The sequence below is a fragment of the Gorilla gorilla genome, chromosome 7, assembly GCF_029281585.2.
Source record: "Gorilla gorilla gorilla isolate KB3781 chromosome 7, NHGRI_mGorGor1-v2.1_pri, whole genome shotgun sequence".
Taxonomy (NCBI): Eukaryota; Metazoa; Chordata; class Mammalia; order Primates; family Hominidae; genus Gorilla; species Gorilla gorilla.
The window spans coordinates 83,858,984-83,874,280 of record NC_073231.2 but is presented as its reverse complement, the minus strand read 5'-3'; the positions used below and the strand labels follow the sequence as shown (position 1 = coordinate 83,874,280).

General features: G+C 46.7%; 1 long non-coding RNA gene across 1 annotated transcript; it reads left to right on the top strand.

Annotated features, from left to right (window-relative positions):
- The first annotated feature begins 612 nt into the window (after positions 1-612).
- On the top strand, positions 613-6,012 carry LOC129524201 (uncharacterized). The gene is made up of 2 exons (XR_008667919.1): positions 613-1,012; positions 5,263-6,012. It is a non-coding gene; the product is annotated as an uncharacterized lncRNA (long non-coding RNA).
- Positions 6,013-15,297: the final 9,285 nt, after the last annotated feature.

Genomic DNA, 15,297 nt, shown 5'->3' with positions numbered 1-15,297 from the left:
GGAGGAGGAAAAGAAGGAGGGGGAGGAGATGGAGGAGGAAGAGAAGGAGGAGGAGGAAAAAGAGGAGAGGGAGGAGATGCAAGAGGAAAAGAAGGAGGAGGAGGAAAAGGAGGCGGGGGAGAAGATGGAGGAGGAAGCGAATGCAGAGGGATGGAGATGGAGGAGAGGAGGAGGTTGTTGTAATCATGGAAAGGCAGGGAGTTGTCTGTGAGGACTCACTTTGACTCCATTCTGTCCTTCTTCTTCTTCTTATACTAACCCCCTTGATCTTCCTTTCCCTAGAAGAGGGGCATGCCAAGCGTCTTCCTTTTGCATGCACACACACATACACACACACACACACACAGAGCATGTTACCAACAGCTTTTTATTTAACTTTCTCCCTGCCCAGAGCTTCTCTTCACTGGCTCTCTGGGACAAGCTAGCGCCGTGGAGCTATCTCTTTTTCATTTCTCAGCCTCACTGGCCATTCCAGGTACCTGCTGATGGGGCTCTTGGCCCTTATAGCCAAGCTGCCCAAGACTTGACTTGCTCTTTTTACCAAAAAAAAAAAACAACTATTTCCACTAAACCACTGAGCATTTCATATGTCGTAATTTTAAAGCCACTTCTTTACTCATTTCTTCCGTTTATTTGCCTAGTCCTCAAGAAATATTTGCTTGATGTGACTTCTTGGAACCAAATGTTGGTGCCCAACTGAAAGGGATGGAGCCCTCCGGACTGGGAAGTTCCGCTGAGGATGAGGGCGGCCGCCATTTTGAAACGAACAGACTCCAAAAGCACGCTCCACGGGGCCTGCCCCTGAGATCTTAAAACGGATGTCCGTGAAATGTGACCCATGAATAGCAGTTATCTGGAGAGAGAGCTCTGAAGCCGATGAAACCATTAGAGCCACTGAAGGCAGCTGGTAAATGCGATGCGGGGAGTACAGAAGAGAGAATCAGAAACACACCGGCACTCTCATTCCCATGAGGCCACTTACAGTGGGTAAAACGTCGCTTGAGAAGAGCGGGTAGGTGGCTGGGGCAAGCAGGAATGTAGAATCGTGTTTGCATTTGAGAGGAAAGAAGGGTTGGCCTACCGCAGAGTTCCAGCCCCATGGCCATGCATTCTCTCTCCACCACTCTCTCACTAATCTCTCTCTCCCTCCAGATATACCTCTCTTTCTTCCTCTCTCTCCTCCCAGCCTCTTTGTCTCTTTCTACTCTCCTCTTCTCCCCGTTGACCTACCTCTGAGTTCCAGCCCAGCCCCACAAGCCCCACATTCTCTTTTTCTCTTCCCTCCTCCTCCTTCTCCTCTCTCTCTCTCTCTCAGGCCTCGATCATGGGGACTTTAATGACAAGAGAAACCAGACTTTGTATACTCTTCATGGTAAGAGAATGAGGAGGGACAGATGAAAGCCCAGGATAAAAGAACGTTGCAAGGCTAGAATGAGATAACCCCATTAAAGAATGTCCATAAACATCTCTGAAAAACACCTTCCCCTGGAAAGGCAATGGTGAAGGAAGAGATTTTTTCAGGCCTCGATTCCAGGAAGCTCATAGGACAAAGAGATTTTTTTCCCTGAAAGAACTCCAGAGATGCAACTGCCTCTCTAGTCTCCCGTCTCCACATCCCAGGATGTTCAGAGCAGGGACAATGGGGCCTTGATGGGGAGAGGGTCTGGGGGTGAGGAGCTTAAAGAACTGAAATATAGAGACCCTAAGCAGAAGCACTCATCTACTCCCCCTGGAGCAAAATGAACCCGGGGAGGGGGAGGAGGAAGAGGGTGGGGGGAGCTTTCCAAGCTGAAGGAGTCGCTGAGTTAAATTACAGGGGCCTGGGAGGGATGATTAACAGCTCTCATGGTTTTCTGCTTCACAGCCATTACTCACGCTAAACCTGAGGCTTCTCGGTTACATAGCCCAGCGCGGGCCGACCATTTTTTCCATTGACTGAAAACACATTCCGACTGAAAACAAACTTTGGATCCCCAAGGCTTGGCAGGCCCTGGGTCCTCCTCCATATTTAATCAACGGGAAGCTAAACACTTTCAATCTGTGATGGCTCATTTGGACGGGGTCTCGGGGCTTTTGCTTGGTGCCAGATATAATAACTCTCCTTTCTCTTTTCTAAGGCCTATTTTATAATTTTGCTGTTTTTCAATGTCAAGCCCGTCTTTTGAAGAATTTTTATTGGATTTCCTGCTAGACTTCAACGAGGATTTTTCTTGCTTTGGCAGAAATATCAAGCAGAACAGGGGAAAAACTCAATCGTCATCTTGGAAAGTCGCGATGGCGTGTGTGTGTGGAGGGGGGAGTCCTTTGTTTGCACACAAACAGGTTTCTGGAAGGCTGGAGCCCCAGTTGCCAGCTCCGAGGGGCCCTCTAACTTCTGAGTCATGGGGTGAAAGTTGACATGGCAAGGCAGATGGATGTGGGAAGAGAGAGGAAGTTGGAACAGGATAAGGAGAGAGGCGTGAGTGTGTGAGACGGCTCAGGGCAGTTAAGATTCTACTCTCGGCCCAGGGCACAAACTCTGACACTGCCAGGCACAAAAACTGCTGGGACATTGAAGGCCAGGGAGACAGTGCCCACTCAGGGGGCAGCGGACAGACTCTTACCCAACAGCATGGCACCCTCAGAGCTGGCAAAACCCCAAGAAGGGGCAGGAAGGCCCCGTCCCAGAGGCTGCCATTCTACTAGCATAGCCGTGGGCTGTGTGCCTGCTCAGGGCAATGCTGAGATCTTTAATTTTTCTTCACAGAGATTATTCCCCAGAGGAAGCAGCTTGCCAGTGAATGACAGCTTTTGTTTGCTCATGTTTTCCTCTCCTCCCAGAGTCAACTTTCAGAGTATACCAGGATGTTCCCTCTCACTTGACTTTCTTTTCTTTTCTTTTCTTTTCTTTTTTTTTTTACTGGAGGAGAGGGGAGGCTCCACAGCATATTATCCAAAGGCGAGGCGGATGGTTCTTTGTCCAATAGTGAGAGCGGGGAGAGAGGGGCCATTGGTCTTCTCTTTTTGTGTTTTACATTTTTACTTCTCATGTTGAGATGTTGTAACCGCACTTCATACCTCCTCGGCCGCTGTTGTCTTCACAATGCACAGAACATGTTCCATGTCATGTCATCTTGCTCTTCCCACACAACCCTTCTGTGGGGCAATACTGGTTTTGGAATTGCCATTTTAGAAGTGAGCAAACAAGACTCAGATCAAGTGACCCAGCTCAAGTCTCATGGGCAGGAAGTGGACAAACCAAGGTCTGAACCAAAGTGAGTGCTTTTTCTACCAGGCTACAAAATGGAATGTTGCAGGGATCTGCCTGCCCCGTGAGTGAGTCCTCTCCCTGTGCTGGGTAGAGTTCTCAGTGTAGATTCCCTGGGGCAGAACACACTGAGAGTTGCATGGTGATTTTTACCCCATCCACCAACTGCATATCAAAGTCTCTGCAGGCTAGACTACGAGACCAGGCGTCCAAAGCATCTAAGCCACTGCTCCCCACTCCTTCCACTTCCAGTGGCAAAAAGGACTCAAATAGACTCAATCCACAAACGTTCTGTGGAATACCCACTCAGGGCTAGAATATTGAGGGATTTGGTGCAAGGAAAAGATATGCTCCCTGCTCTTAAGGAGTTTACAGTCCAGATGAGGAGACAAAGCAGAGAACCCTATATCATTACAACTGCTAAGAACCTTGGAGATCAGCCATCTAAACCCGTGTTTAGCAGTAAGGATATGGGACAGTTCAGGGAACCGAGGAGTGGATCAAGAGGGGCAATAGGAAACAGTGTTGCGTTTCATGCTGAAGAGTACAGTGGGGCAACTGGCGTGGTGGCTCACACCTGTAATCCCAGCACCTATGGAGGCCAAGGCAGGAGGATCACTTGAGCCCAGAAGATTGAGACCAGCCTGGGAAACATAAGGAGACTGTGTCTCTATAAAAAAATATTTTTTAAAAAATTAGCCAGGTGTGATAGCGTGTATCTGTAGTCCCAGCTACTTGGGAGGCTGAGGGTTGGAGGATGGCCTGAGCCCAGGAGGTCGAGGCTACAGTGAGCCATGATCATGCCACTGCACTCCATCGTGGGCTACAGAGGGAAACCCTGTCTCAAAAGGAAAAAAAAGAGTGTGGTGGGGTCTGCAAGCTGGTCAGAGAATGCTAATTGGTCCAGGCACACTCTAGGAGAACATAAAATTTGGTCTCCATCTTGAAGCATATATAGCACTGAATAGATGGACAGAAAGACAGGTGCCACAAAAGCAGAAGGAAGAAGGCAGACTGAAGTCTAGTGTGCCTGCGGGACAGTGAGGGGCTGGAGTCGAGAGAGAGGGAGGAGAGGAAAAAACCAAGGCTGAAAATTTGGATGAAGCCAGACCCTGGAGGATCTTCAGCAGTCAGGAGGAACATGCATGCAAAGCCAGAAAGAAGATAGTTGATGGTCAGGGTTTCAGGGCTTGCTGACCAATGAAACCCTGGTCCTCTAATTCTGTAAGCTCCAGACCATTTCCTCCACAGCCACACCTACCAACCCATCTAAATTGACACCCCTGGAGGCTGGGGGCACACAGAGGTCCCACTGCGCACTATTCTGTGAGTCTGGATTGAGTAGCGCTGCCGTGGGGTTCACCTAGCCCAACACATTCAGGTCATCCGGCCTCACACCCACAGTCCACCCTTTTCTCATTCCTGCAGCCACCACCTCCATGTTTCTGTGAGCTCCCCAACCCCAGGCCCTCCTTCCTGGCTCTCCAGGACGCCCCAGGCAAGGACTGGTTTGTCCAAGCTGGAAGAGCAAAGAGTGAAAGGGCCAGGGAGGAGGAGGCTGCTTTGCGGTCAGTAGGAGCTCACATTGGCAGACTAGGACATCAGAGAGGAACCCCTTTCTGCAGGACAGCAGAGACACAGTGAATGGACATCTGGGGCCAAATTTCTCCAGCGCACGGGGACCCTAAGGGCACGAAAGCCAGAAAGAGGACCCCGCTGTGTCCCTGGCCTCCTACTGCACACTCCTGTGGCTTGAACATCTCCATCAACTGTTGCTTTTTTTTACGTTGTACCTCACTTTACCCATTTTAGCCTAAAAACAAGAACGTTTGCCCTCTTCCTTCTTAACCAAGACTGAGATGAGGACAAGTCAGACCCTTCAGACCCATCGTTTCAGGGACCAGGTGTGGCAGCTGTTGCAGCTAAAACTCACAATGACCATAGTAATGTCATCGTTCCTCTGCTTCCAAAAACAAAGCCTGTCTGCATTCATTAACAGCCCTTTGTTCTTCTAGCAGCTCCAGCCTGAATGAGAAGCACGTCCTCCTGGGAGTTACATCAGCAGCCTGGCCTTCCATCTTCCTCCTCTAAAGAAACGTCCCTGCCACCCTGAGCATCAAGCCCTCGCGTTCCTAAAGGCCGAGGCGCTTCTTCTCATTTACTTCCCTTGAGGAAGAAAGACCAGCCCATCCACCCTCATTTCCCACCGAAGGGCACCGCAAATAAAGTTTGCCCACGCAACCAGGCCACCACCATTAATTTCTCTCTGCCCTGCTCTTACATTCTCCTCAAGGTTTTCAATCCCTTAGAGAGGCTCCCTTCCCTCTTTTCTTTCCTTCCTCCAGCCCCCCTTTTCACCTCCCTCCACCATTGTTTGAGGTTAAGAAGCATGCTACGGTGTTCTATAAATTACTTGCCAAGAGTAGACGACAAAAGCAAAATATAATTCAGATTAAAGTCATCCTCCCGCTGAAATGATAGTTTCTTAAATAAATGGCGATGCTGCCTATCAATCTTGCAGGCAACTGGTCCTCTCATATTCATCTTTCTAGGGGTGATTTAGGATCCACCTGGGTCCTCCGAGAAGATTCTCCCATCATTTCCTTCCCATCTCTCTGGATCTTGCTGCTGGGCTTGGCGCAGTTGACAAATTCTCCAAGTAATCCCTCAAAAGATTGGAGAAATGCTCCGAACGCTCCATTAAATTTATTTTCCATGCTTTAAGAGACCCAAAACTATGTCCAATAAATAAGTGTTCCCTGTGATTTACTGAAATGCTCCTCTGATTTAAAGTTATAGGGGGAAAAATATGGCACCCCTGGGAGGGAAGGACCAGCCTCACAAGTGAGACCAGATGTGAGATTTCTGCCCGGGGAGGGGAGAAGAGGGGGAAAAAACAACCCAAGTGGTGGAGGTTTGAAAGTGACAATGTCTGAACCCAGGTTCTCGGCTTTAACATAAAAGGTCCCCAGTTGAACATTCTTTCTCACAAAATTTATTGTGGTTGTAGTTAGAGGGGGAACCATCAAAAGAGTAATTCTGGCCCTTGTTTTGCAGAGCTCTTTTGATAAATATGATACTTAGAAATATGCCTCCCACTAGACAGAAAAGCCATATAGTTAAAATGAAGTAATCTGTCAGTAAACTCGCTAGAATCAAAGCCAAAATGAAACCTGTAAAAGGAGAAGGGGGAAAAAAATCTCCACTTAGAAACATTTGAGTCAAGCAGAGGAGAAGGTAGAGATTAAGAATTGTCCTTTATTCAGATATTTTTATCTACGGAGTTAAAAGCGGAGATTTATTTTTAAAAGGGGCTATTTATGTTCCAATCTCCAACAGATGGGTCTGTGTTCCTGCCTCGCTCATGCAGCTCAGGCTCAGCAAAAAAACAGCTTCTCTTCTGAGCTGAAACTTACCCAAAAGAAGGAGGAATAAAAACTTTGGGAAACAAATGTAACCTTTGGAGCTGCTTGGTAAGTATTGGAACTGTTTACTATGGAGGCCCAGATGTGTCAAAACCAAGAAACAAACAGGAACCAGCAAAAACAGATGTGAAGACTAGACATGTATACATATTAACCATGTATTGCATATGCATATGTGTGCACACGTGTCACTCATGTACTGATTCCCAAAGGGCTGGATAACTTCGGCCAAGAAAATTCCCACTGGGGAAGAGACATCATCCATAGGTTATCCCAAATAGTTCTATCTTAGGAGTCCACTTCTCTCGAGTCTCTCTTCACATGATCAATCACTTGTTTAGAAAATCTTTCTCATGGTCAATAACAGAAAATGTTTACATTAGCTCCACTAGTGAAATTATCCTCAAAGCATTTCTTGCACCAAAAGAAACCAGACTCCATGGCTGCATCAGCGACTGGGCTAGCCACTCTGGAAACAGGTTCCCAAGCCTTCAAGAGCTGCCAAGCCATCCCAGAATAAAGCGCCCCTCCTCACCGAGCAGCAGGCTCTGGTCTGCGCAGCTTCCACAAGGCCTGATCCCAGGAAAAGCCTTCCTGCTTCCCAGGGACTTCCCCATTCCTGTCCCCAAAACAACGCCTGAGGCTGTCAGCCTAGAGAAGGGGAAGTCCCCACCACCCCATCCCAGGATGCGAGGCAGGAAGACATTTACCCCACCTGCGGGACAAAAAGATTAAGGCCCACGGTGTGTATACAGCCTCGGGCCAATTACAGTTTTCAAATTCTCCCACTCCCTCCACTGGCAGTTGTCCTAGAGTGAAATGTGCCTAAAATGAAGAGGAGAAAGACAGAGGATAACAGAAGGGTGTCAGGGAAGGGGTCTTAAATATCAGATGACCCCAAATCTGACCCTGGTTCTGCCATAAAGTGTCTATGTGACCTGAGACCAGTGGCTTCACCAACCGGAACCCCAGTTTCTTCCATCTGTGGTGAAGCGTTGAACCAAATGACCTCCTGCTTCTCAGACTCCCAGAGATGGTCCCTTTCTCAGGCCCCAGGGCCTCCCTCCCTCCAAGGCACCCCTGCAGGTCTGGACAGAGTTGGAGGGTGTGGGGTTGGAACGGCACCTGTGTTTACAATGGTACAATCTGCAGTTTACTGTAATAAAATCATTTAATACATTCATAATTTTTTTGGCAAGGGGTTGTGTTTATGGTGAGCAAGACAGAGAGGGAATGATTGACTAGGACTGATTAAAACGATAAATCAAAAACGAAGGCGGGAGGACATGAAGAGCGCAAAGCCACAGGCAAATCCAATTTAAGTCTCAGGCTTGGTGTCTTTGTGGGAACAGCTTGGCCTGAGGATGAGCCAGCCCTGGGGGTGGGGGCCCCGGGCCAGGATGGGAGTGATGGGGCACAGAATCTGGCAGCTCAACCCAACAGGGTTTATCTTCACCGGGCTGAGAAATAAGGAAATGGTTTTACAAGAACTCATTTCCTTGGGCCTCTGTCTTCAAAAGGATTTAGGAGGGCTGGAGAATAAAGGAGAGTGTGTGTGTGTTTGTGTGTGTGTCACATACGTGTGCATCCAGGTAGAATAATTTGAGCAAGACCTAGAGGGACTTTCCAGAATCAAAATTATCTTTAAAGAAAAAAATGATCCTTCAAGTAAAGTATCTGAAACTCCACTGCTAGCAAGGATTAGCAAACACTTCTGACCTTGCAAATGCTGTCCTTCAATAACTGAGTGCCTACTGCATGCCAGGCACTGTGCTGGGGCAGAAACAGATTGTTCACTTGATGAACAGTGAGCAAGTCCAAGCACTGTCCTAGGCCCCAGGGATAGAAGAGTGAAAAAAGAATCCCCGACCCCATGGAACTGCTCTTGTGGGCATTTACCTCCTTGTGAATTAAGCACTATGTTTGCCCCTGGAAAAACAGGCTTCCAGTCAACAGTTGTTTATACAATAGTGTGATAAATGCTATAACTCAAAGGTGTACAAAGGGTCATTAATACTGAGGGGTTGAATTCTGATCCAGGTCTTTATTATTATTATTATTCAACCCTTCTCACTCCCCGACCTCACTGTTCCATCATTCCCCACCCTGCTTCCATATGGACCCATTGTTTAACTCCCACATGTAAGTGAAAACATGAGGTATTTGTCTTTCTGTGTCTGAGTTGTTTTATGTAGTGTCCTCCAATCCCACCCATTTTGCTGCAAAAGACCTGAATTCATTATTTTTTATAGCTGAATACTACTCCATTGTGTATATATACCACATTTCCTTTATCTAATCATCCATTGATGGACACTTAGGTTGATTCCACAGCCTGATTTGCTATCATGATTTGCTATCATGAATATTGCTGCGATAAACATACGCATGCAGGTATCTTTTTGATATACTGATTTCTTTTCCTTTAGATAGAAACCCAGTAGTAGGATTGCTGAGTTGAATGGTGGTTCTATTTTTAGTTCTTTAAGAAATCTCCGTAATGTTTTCCATCGAGGTTGTGCTAATTTACATTCCCACCAACAGTGTATAAAGGTTCCCTTTTCCCACATCCTCTCCAACACCTGTTTAGGGTTTTTTTTATTTTGTTTTGTTTTTATCTTTTTAATAATCTGAGCTGCGGCTGGGCATGGTAATCCCAGTAATCCCAGCACTTTGGGAGGCCAAGGCAGGAGGATCCTTTGAGGTCAGGAGTTTGAGACCAGCCTGAGCAACATAGTGAGACCCCATCTCTACAAAAACTAAAACATTAGCTGGGTGTGGTGGCATGCACCTGTGTGGTCCCAGCTACTCGGGAGGTTGAGGCGGGAAGATCGCTTGAGCCCAGGAATTTGAGGCTACAGTGAGCTATGATCACACTACTGCACCCCAGCCTGGGCAACAGAGCAAGACTCTGTCTCAAAATAATAATCGTAATAATAATAATGTGAGCTGGATCTTAAAGGGTAAGAAGAATCGCCCTTTCACAGCCAGAAAAGAACAGTGCTCCAGACAGAGGTCACTGCATTAGTGAAGGCATGGAGCTTTGGAAGGGCTTCTGTTGGGAAGGGAGAGAATCCAAATGCCTAGGAAGGGCTAGGTATTACGTTGCTTGTCTGGTTACCAGCTAATTCCTTGGTTAGTTATTTAACAGCTCTCTGAGAGCACGTCTTCAAAAAAAAAGAGGTCAGGAGCCTGGGAATTGGAAGGCTGTGGGGAGATGGGTTGGATAGAGAAGTCAAGACAAACTTCAGTTACTTCACAGCTTTGCATAGGATGGTGTGGTAGAAACAACTACTGACCACCAAAGATTCATGCTCCCCCGACACCACGTTGAGTGGCTTCTGGGGAGCAGATGCCCAGTCTACAATTTTCACCACCCACACCACACCCCAGCCCATGCAGCTAGTGCGATCCACACGACTGGGTCTCACCAATGGAACATGGGTGTAAGGGTCATGCATCATGTCCAGGCCAACATGGTGTTAGTCTCCATTGTGCTGTCTCCCTGTCCACAGAGACTGCGAAAGTATCCAATGTACTCCCTGGATAGAGACCTCTCCATGAGACTTCAGAAGCCAGGTGTTAAAGATGGTGTCATCACAAAATGGCAGCAAGGAGCTGTTCAGGGAGCCACCTTGTGATCCCTGAGGTAGGAGTATAACCTCATGGTGAGGCAGCACCTTCAGCAGAGGGCAAGTTCTGGAGAAGGAAACACAGCTATGAATCATCTGCAGAGAATAAACCTGAAGCTGCAGGCAAAGGAGTTTATGGAAGGAGCTGAAGGGAGCTGTATGGAAGATAGACCACAGCAGCCACCACAGTCCACAGTCCACAGTGCTGCTGGGATTCATTCACTTAGTCTAAGTTACACCACCTGGGAACAGTTCCTGCAGGATTTCATTTGATCTCCTTTCCTAGAGAAATCAAACTCCAGTCCCAACTGTTACAACCAATACTCACCATCCCCCTCCTCTACTACCTATTCTAAATGCCCCTCAGCCCCCGCTACTGATCTAGTGGCTTACTTGGTGGGGTGACCCAAACCCACATCTTTGAGGGGACTGAGCCCAGGGTCACCACGCCCTTCTCAGGATATGGCTGCTGTACTTGTCCATTTCCTATCAAAATTGGACAGGGGGATGCCATGAGACATCCCGGGGACAATCATATTCTTCCCTGGCCCCTGTCGTGTGTCAGCAGCCCTAGTCACCTGATCATTGGGGCCAATTGCACCTGACAGATTGGTGACATCTGTCCCAGCTTTCTCATCTCTTGGTATAAGGAGCCTGAAGTGGCCAGGCATTGGTCATAGCTAGAGCTGACTGGGATTCTTGAGTTACTCCCCATCTAGGAAGCAATACCTTTAGCCCCACATGATATTGAGAAGAAGAAATTCCTCACATGTGTCCAAGGGGATGGTGGTAAGCAGGGTCACTTTTACTTTCAGCTTTTAGTTTTTGGTCCAATATATCCTACCTGTTAGAGACACTGCAGAGCGGTCATTAACATAGGGTGCATAATGCATCCAGGAGAAGATAGTTTATCTTCACAGGGCAGTATATCCACTAGCTCCTCAGCTACACCTTCAAAAAGGGTGATTCCGGCCAGGTGACTCATGCTTGTAATCCCAGCACTTTGGGAGGCCAAGGTGGAAGGATCACCTGAGGTCAGGAGTTCGAGACCAGCCTGGGCAACATAGTGAAACCCCATCTCTACTAAAAATAGAAAAAATTAGCCGGGTGTAGTGGCAGGTGCCTGTAATCCCAGCTACTTGGGAGGCTGAGACAGGAGAATCGCTTGAACCCAGGAGTCATAGGTTGCAGTGAGCTGAGATCGCACCACTGCACTCCAGACTGGCGACAGAGCGAGACTCTGTCTCTAAAAACTAATAATTTAAAAAAAAAGAAAGAAAGAAACAACTTTTTCTTCAAGTTTCCTACAACTTCCACACATACTTCTCTACATTTTTAAATAGAGGTGAAAAATTATGGAGCATTAATTAATGTTTGCTTTACAATCATGACTCCCAAGATTACTGAGCTAAATGTTTCCAGAGTTCCTGTGTCAGCTTTTTATAGTTTCTCTGTCTCCATGCTTAAGGTTGGTCACCTCTGACTGTGTCAGTGTGATCTGCTTAGATCAGCCTTTAATTTGCTGTTTCTAAATGCAGTGGGCTTGGAAACTAAATAGCCAGCCATGCTGGGATTTTGTGTTAAATAATCTTAACTAGATTCAAGCAAGGGTCCCCGCTGTGAGAAATCTATGAACCTTTAGTGCATGTATTCATTCCACAGTAATTTATCAAGTATGCAGTATGTGCTACTAGGTGCTGGGGATATAGCAGGAAACAAAATAAACATAAAATCCCTTCCTTCATTGGGTTTACATTCTGTTGGGACCAAGGAAAATCGGAGGCATTTATTTTACATATGCAAATGCTGATTTTGGTCACTTACTTGTTCCCTACTGTGTTCCACAGGGGTGGGATTGGTAGATAGTTGAGTGCCCCACGGGTGATATGTTACTGCTCTACTGGCAGTAAATACATGGTTTCTGCAGTACTATTAATAACACAAAGCTGACTGGACGTGGTGGCTCACGCCTGTAATCCCAGCACTTTGGGAGGCCAAGGCAGGTGGATCACTTGAGGTCAGGAGTTCGAGACCAACCTGACCAACATGGCGGAACCCCGTCTCTACTAAAAATATGAAAATTAGCTGGGCGTGGTGGCGCATGCCAGTAGTCCCAGCTACTAGGGAGGCTGAGGCAGGAGAATCGCTTGAACCCAGGAGGCAAAGGTTGCAGTGAGCTGCGACTGCACCACTGCACTCCAGCCTGGGCAACAAAAGCAAAACTCCATCTCAAAAAAAAAGAAAAAAGAATAGCACAAAGCTGATAGAGTTATTAGTTCTATAATTCCAACATATTGTGAATCAAATAGGCATTACTGGGCTGGGCTGGGAACTTCACTACCATCTATACCCCGATTTCCACAGGCAAATGTATTCCAAGTTCCAGGCAACTGACTTTCAAATGAACTTTTGGAACAGAACTCATTTGTAAGTTCCAGACTGCCTGTACTTCGCTATAAATGCACCGAACAGCCGGAGCATATTCGACCTAAGGGTTAGAAATGCGAATATTGGGATAGGAGTTATTTCCCCATTCACTAACGTGGATGCCTCAGGTGACCCACCGACTCCCTCTGAATTTCAGTTCAGACCCTCATCTACTGGGTTTCACTAAGATTTTATTAAATAGACAGGAGTTCTGGTGTTTTAAAAGTTCGAAGAACATTATTTAAAAGAATCACTAAGTATTTCTCAAAGCCATGAATAAATAAGAGAATGAAATGAGTGAATGGGGAAACTTTCCTGACATTCCCAACACACACACCTCAAGTGATGTCCCGAAATGAAGAACATTTCCTGGAGGATTGCTTTCTCTTTTTCACGGTGGCTTCTGATCCAAACATTTGTGACAGAAATAGAATGAGTGCCATCACTTCTGGCGATCCCAATGGAGAATCTGGGCTTTGGCAGGACCCAAAAGAAAGAGGCGTTTTAGGGGCCAGGCTCGGTGGCTCACGCCTGAATCCCAGCACTTTGGGAGGCTGAAGCGGGTGAATCACCTGGGGTCAGGAGTTCGAGACCAGCCTGGCCAACATGGTGAAACCCCGTCTCTACTAAAAATACAAAAATTAGTTGGACGTGGTGGTGGGTGCCTGTCATCCCAGCTACTTGGGAGGCCGAAGAGCGAGAATCGCTTGAATCCAGGAGGCAGAGGTTGCATGGAGCCAAGATAGCGCTACTGCACGCCAGCCTGGCGACAGAGATCCTGTCTCAAAAAAAAGAGGAAAGAAGTGTTTTACAGGAGCCAGTCTGACAGATTATCAAGGCTGGGAATGGACGGAAATGGCTGAGCAGCATGCACTTGTTTGGTTTTTTAAAAAGGAAGCAAACGTGATGCTCAAGAAGAAAATCAAACCAAGAAACGAGCTTCACAAATAATCACTCACCTCCTCCCCAGGGCCAGAACCAGTTTTACTCTATAGCTGTAGAAAAGACTCCCTTCTCCTGACTTCCAGGGGGTGGTGCAGGTGTGCAGCCAGCCCTGCTGGGAAGCAGTGCTTGTGCCTCCCAGCTTCTATGACAGGCAGCTGCCAAAGCCCCCAGCCCCGAATCTCAAAGTCACATTGTGCTAGGGATGGCCTTTCTCCCACTGCCCTCTCTTCTTCAGCCCCACCCCTGTCCCTCACCCCTGCCTGCCTTTCTGGGAAGGAGGATGGTTTCAGGGAAAGGCAGGCACCCCAAGGCCTTTCTTTGTGTAGACTACATTAACGAGAAACTCAGAGAAGAAACTCCAGGAGACCTACGGAGCTGTCACCAAATGCATGGGGAGGGAAGATTTATGTTGAGGACCAGGATGGGAACATATCCATGAATTATCCTTCATGCCAAGGTAAATTGGATGGAGAAAAATATGTGTCAAGGAGGCAGAGACTGGGCTTGGCCACAATCCTCATAGCACCTGGAGAAAGAGGGTCTCACTTAAATTCACGTAAGTACAAAATTACCTGAAGCCAATGACTCTTCCAGGCTTTCTTGAATAAGAATAACTAGCATGGGTTGAGTACTTCTTGTGCTAAGTATCTTACTTGCATTAACCTTCCAAAACTCTATAAAGGTCAGTATTATAACTCTCCCCAAGTCAGAGATGAGTAAACTGAGGCACAAAGAGGTTAAGTAACTTGTCCAAGGTCACACAGACAGGAGTGTGTGACCTGGCTCTGGTCTAAAGTGAGTATTTAAAATAGAGGCACTCATTTCATCTCAATTACAACACAATAAATCATCTACCATTATTACATTTTACAGATGTTAATAGCTAACACTTTTGCACTAACTATGAGCCAGGTATTGTTCTAAGGACAAAGCAAAAATGTGCACACACTCTTTCCCACCATACTACGTCATATTGTACCCACGGGAAGTACATAGAAAACTTTGAAGTAAGGAGGAGGGGGCCGATGTGTCCCCTCTCCCCTTAGAGAAGGACACATCCCTTCGCCCCCAGTGGCAGTTACCAGCATTCAAAAGCAAGACTACGGTGACTTTTAGAAACAAGAAACTTGCTATTCATGATCATGCAAAAAAGACTCAATACTTTCTGTGGAGTCTCAGCAGCCTCTAAGAGGAACAGAAACCGGCGAACGCAAGTGCTGTGGCTATTTTTTGTTTTTAAACTTTTCGGGGGTAACCACTGTGAAACTTGTAGTGTATTTCCCTCCGTCTTTGTCTATGCATCTATAAATAGACCATAGATTTGTAGAGATACATTTTTATATTCTATCTTATTCACTTAGCATTATCTCACAACTATTTTCCTCTTTCTGGGAGGGAATGGGATGTAGTTGTTAAGACCACAGGCTAAACCATCAGAAAGCTTAGGTTCAAATCTTGGCTCTGACAGTCTGTGACCTTTCAATTCACTGGGACTTAGCGATTTTTTTTTTCTACTTTTTTCAATCTTATTAAGGTAGGATTGACAAATTTGATTGGCATAACAGCATAAAATTGTTGAAAAATGATAAATAAAGAAAAAGAACCAAACATACTGCCTTTC